Source organism: Carassius carassius, chromosome 1 (genome assembly GCF_963082965.1).
Source record: "Carassius carassius chromosome 1, fCarCar2.1, whole genome shotgun sequence".
NCBI classification, from domain to species: Eukaryota; Metazoa; Chordata; class Actinopteri; order Cypriniformes; family Cyprinidae; genus Carassius; species Carassius carassius.
The window spans coordinates 9,145,295-9,150,398 of NC_081755.1; the positions used below are offsets into that span (position 1 = coordinate 9,145,295).

Below are 5,104 nucleotides of genomic sequence, written 5' to 3' on the forward strand. Positions count from 1 at the left end.
ATCACGCATCTGCACCCCACTCCTGTCACCAAAGTGTTTTTGGAGAAGATGCGGAGGGCTTATGAGTTTATCTTAACAAACGGTAAGAGTAATGTTTTTGTTTAGAATACATGTATATTTCTTTGTTACTATGTACATATTAAATTTGTATTTTAGCAACCTCCACAGCACAGCAGCCGGAGAGCGTCGCCGCGGAGCAGCCGGAGAGCGTCCAGCCGGAGAGCGTCGCCGTGTAGCAGCCGGAGAGCGTCCAGCCGGAGAGCGTCGTCGTGGAGCAGCCGGAGAGCGTCGCCGTGGAGCAGCCGGAGAGCGTCCAGACGGAGAGCGTCGCCGCGGAGCAGCCGGAGAGCGTCCAGCCGGAGAGCGTCCAGCCGGAGAGCGTCGCCGTGGAGCAGCCGGAGAGCGTCCAGCCGGAGAGCGTCGCCACGGAGCAGCCAGAGAGCGTCCAGCCGGAGAGCGTCGCCGTGAAGCAGCCGGAGAGCGTCCAGCCGGAGAGCGTCGCCACGGAGCAGCCAGAGAGCGTCCAGCCGGAGAGCGTCGCCGTGAAGCAGCCGGAGAGCGTCCAGCCGGAGAGCGTCGCCGTGGAGCAGCCGGAGAGCGTCCAGCAGGAGAGTGTCGCGCCGGAGCAGCCGGAGAGCGTCGCCGTGGAGCAGCCAGAGAGCGTCCAGCCGGAGAGCGTCGCCATGGAGCAGCCGGAGAGCGTCGCCGTGGAGCAGCCGGAGAGCGTCCAGCCGGAGAGCGTCGCCGTGGAGCAGCCGGAGAGCGTTGCCGTGGAGCAGCCGGAGAGCGTCCAGCCGGACCCTCACTTTCTTCCCCTCTTCCACCTCCACTGCGACAGAGGAAAAGAAGGTTAAAGACCTTTACCGCGTCACACTCTACCACCCCTGTCTCTCCTCCATATCCATTTGCCTCTTCCATTTCCAAGCCTTTGAGTCAGGAGGTGCCACTGGTAAAGAACAGAAGAAAAGGTAACTTTTTGCATGGTACAACTTACTCCACACTATTAATAAATTTGCTCCCAGTCAAAGCTGACTTCATCTAAATTGGATTCATTCAGCTAACCAGGACATTGATAGCCAGTTCACAGTATTTTGTTATTTACATAGCTATTTAGCTCTGTGTTAGTGGCCAATGTCCAAGGGCATTGGGAAACCAATCCTGTACATTTTGCTTGATTGACAAAAACAGGAACAAATTCACTTTGACACGAATGGAAAAGACTGCATATCTCCTCACATGTGAATTTATAAATATGGGCTTGTGTGATTCAGCTACAAAAAGCATGGCATTTGTGGCTTAAAAAACTTTTTTCATTATTATAATAAAACGTCTTTTCATTATTTCAGGTTGTCAAAAATGTAGTAGGCAGAAGGTTTTCCTTTTTGATAAAATAACTGGGGAACGAATAAATGAGGTAAAATGTCTTATTAGGCCATGTGCTGGCCTTTCAAATGTAATATCCAGTGATTGCTTAAACAGTTAAAGTAATTATTACTTGTGTTTGTGTAGGGGAAAGCTGAATTGAAAGTTCACTGGTTGCCTTGCACTGTGTGGTAAGTCATGTTTTATTTCCTAGTTAATTCCATTTCAATGCAATGGATTAGTCCATTCCATGACCCAATACAATGTTGGCAAATTTCAACTGCTTTCTTGCAAGCAGCATGGAGGTTCATGTCAGTGATGTCCAGTGTTGTGGAAAGTAATGCATTGCAATATTACATTACTCCCTAAAAAAGTAACTCATTGCGTTACTTAGTTACTTTTTATTTGCATTACTTTTTTCACCTGGGCTTGTTTGTTTTTAATAACAACAAAAAATATATATTTTGGCAAATGTTTAAGGCCCTTTCACACCAAACATGAAATTAATAAGCCTCTGGCAGAAGGAAATGCATATCCATTCCTGTACAGTGAAGGGCGTAAATGTGAGTAAATGTTCACATTTAGTCTAGATCAGGGGTGGCAAACCCTGGTCCTGGAGAGCCACAGTCCTGCGGAGTTCAGCTCCAACCCTAATCAAACACACCTGAACAAGATCATCAAGGTCTGAAAGGTTGCTAGAAAGCTACAGGCAGGTGAGTTCTTATGAGGGTTGGAGCTAAACTCTGCAGGACTGAGAGCTACAACAACCATCATGTTCACACAGCGCACACAACACCTCTTTAGCACTTTATTTCTCTCAACATTAGGACAGGAGAGCTGTCAGTCAATAAATGTGGAAAAGTAACTTAGATATTTTGTTATAAGCTCCCAGATCTTGGTAAATAATCCTCTGAGGTAGCCTGTAGAAAAACTGGTGTGAGGTCGATGGTCAGTACTCTGATTTAAATAGCGATGAGCTAGAGGCATTGGGAAGAGGTAGATCTGCAATCCTGAGGATCAGACAGAAAAACAAATAAAGGGATTGGTGCAGGTGCCATTTACATAAAAAAAAGAGTTATAGTATGTAAAGTGTGTTTGTGTGTGCGTTCTTGTATACATGGTTGTATACAAGGACACAAATGTGTGTAATGACATGGGTATTACAATATAAACATGGTTTATGAGGACACACTAAACAGTGTTTTTTTTTATTCAAAAATGCTGACAGTTTCCTGTGATGGGTAGGTTTAAGCCAGGCACACACTTAAGGATTGTAAGGCTTGTTATGACTGTAATTTGATACTTACGACGGATCATGCCCAAGTGTGTCAATTCATAGCCAGTTGCGTTTAGTCAGTGTTCACAGTTGCATTTAAATTACTTGTTAAATGTGCTTTAGTCAAAGAAAACTGTCTTTGTGTGTTGAACTCAGAATGTTTCAGCTAGTCGTTAAGTGTGTCCCTGGCTATAGAGGCAGAATATACAGTTTGCTAATGTAGAATATACAGTTTGTACAGTGTAAAAACATAACGCCTATAAAATGTCCCCACAATTCACAAAAACAAACGTGTGTGAGTGTGTGTGTGTGTGTGTGTAACTGAAATTATTAGTATTGAGTCTGGTTGTTAACTGAGTGTGTCTAAATTTGGAATGCTTGGAAGACTATTCCATAGTTTCAGAGACAAATGGGAGAATGATCTATATTTAGAATATCATATGAAGATCTTGGAATTCTGTGATTGGAGCGGACACAAGGTATGGTTGGTAATGAGGAGCTGCACCATCCAGTGCTTTTCAAGTAATTACTATAATTTTAAAGTAGTTGACAAGCAGCCAATGTATTGACAATGAGATGGTGCTGATTTGATCAAATTTTCTACTTCTAGTAAGTGGCCTAGTGGCTACATTTTAAACTAGCTGAAGCTTATTGAGCCTGCAGGACATCCACCCAATGCATTACAATAGTAGCATTGATTCATCCCCAAAATTTTTCAGTATCTGAAACACTTAGCATGTGTCATATTTTAGCAAAAGTTCTAAGATGGAAAATCTGTTGTATCCGTGCTGGAAATGTTCAAAGGACAGATTGCAGTCGAGCATAAGATCTGTGTTCTAAACTGTTCTGGATGACTTAACAATACATCCACTGAAAGTCAAATTAATAAACTTGCTTTTGGAGGTTTTTTGGACCAATAATTAATATTTCTGTTTTGCCCTAATTTCTTAAATAGGATGATTCTGGAATTCGTTTGCATTAAAGATGAGAGCAGAGATAGCAGTGATAATAAAATACATGAGGAAGATCAGAGACAGAGAAGAACAGTAATAAATATTAGTGAAGAGGAGAATAATGAAGGCAATGGGATCAAGATGCAGCCACTACCCTTATCCAGAGTTGGTAGAACTGCCAAATCTGCTTGGAACACAATATGATAACATGCTGAAATTTCTAAACTTATTCTGCCCCTGCAAGTCAGAAGTAGCCACTTTTCAACTAATCCAAGAGTGTTTTTTTCTCCTAACAAATAGGAGATTTTCCTCAACCCACTAATATAACTTAATCCCTCAGTTTAACAGAAACAATTTGAAATCACTAAATTTTAAAGTACATTGCTTTCAGTGTACAAGAACTGTATGGAAAATTGTAATATTAAAAGTAACTAGTAACACTAGTAAATAAAGCTGCCAGACCTTGTACTTGAGAAAAAAGAGATGAAATGTTATAGAAGTATAAAACTGTGTAAAATGAAAATATGCCAGACAGTAATTATAAACCTGACAGTGATCTTGATTTTTGCTCTTTGTTCTAATAACATTATGTGCACTTATGATGTTTTACAGTGGCAAAACCTGGGATGACACATGGGAGCCTGCGAGTGAATTCCAACACATTGTGCCAAAGTCCCCACATCCCAACCAGCTTTCAGCATGACAACATAGTCACCATAGACACCTGGACTCATCAAGCACCCTTCAATGCAGTTTATTTTTGAGTGTTTTTGCTTGCTGTTTGTTCTTTAGTAAAGTTTTTGCACAGTACCCAGTCTCTTTTAGTGTTTAGTCTCTTACAGTTGTCTTTTTAACAACTTTTTGCATTGGTCTTGAACTGCTTAACAGTGTACCTTGCGAGATCTTAAGTTTCTTGTCCGTGCTCATAAATACCAAATAATACTCCAAAAGCTACTAAATTGTCACTCAAGTTTTGTAGTCATGTTTGAAGTGTTTGATTACAATAATAGATATGAATTACTTTATTATTTATAGTCATAATTGTAATTGCCAATTTATTATAAGTTTTCCTTGCATTTAGTCTAGTTTTTAGTCTAGCTTCTTTAAAGGGAAGAAAATAATATGTTTCCTGATGGCAGACTTGCATCTCCTGGTTTGTAAAAAAAAGAGAGAAAGGCTTTAAAAAGTTTATTTAAAGCCTGTTGGGTCACATACCTGCAAATGTCACATAAGTATTTTATGTTTAATAGATTAACTTACCTCTTATAAAAATTACTGCATGCTAGAATAACTATGACTAATTTTCATTTTGTAATAAAAAATGAAATATTTTGATATATTGAATTATTTAATTCACATACAGTGCACAGCTGCAACAATTTTTAATATTAGTTACCCTCTGCTTCATGCTATGGAAACCAATGGACTTGGAAAAAATGTTTCACTTTAATCTATTTCAGTGAATTTTATATTTATATATAAATTATATAATAATTATTTTTAATATTCTACT

General features: G+C 40.3%; 1 long non-coding RNA gene across 1 annotated transcript; it reads left to right on the top strand.

Moving 5' to 3' along the window:
• Positions 1 to 836: 836 nt before the first annotated feature.
• LOC132105864 (uncharacterized) lies at positions 837 to 4,363 on the top strand. The gene is made up of 4 exons (XR_009424006.1): positions 837 to 968; positions 1,347 to 1,414; positions 1,510 to 1,553; positions 4,204 to 4,363. It is a non-coding gene; the product is annotated as an uncharacterized LOC132105864 (long non-coding RNA).
• Positions 4,364 to 5,104: the final 741 nt, after the last annotated feature.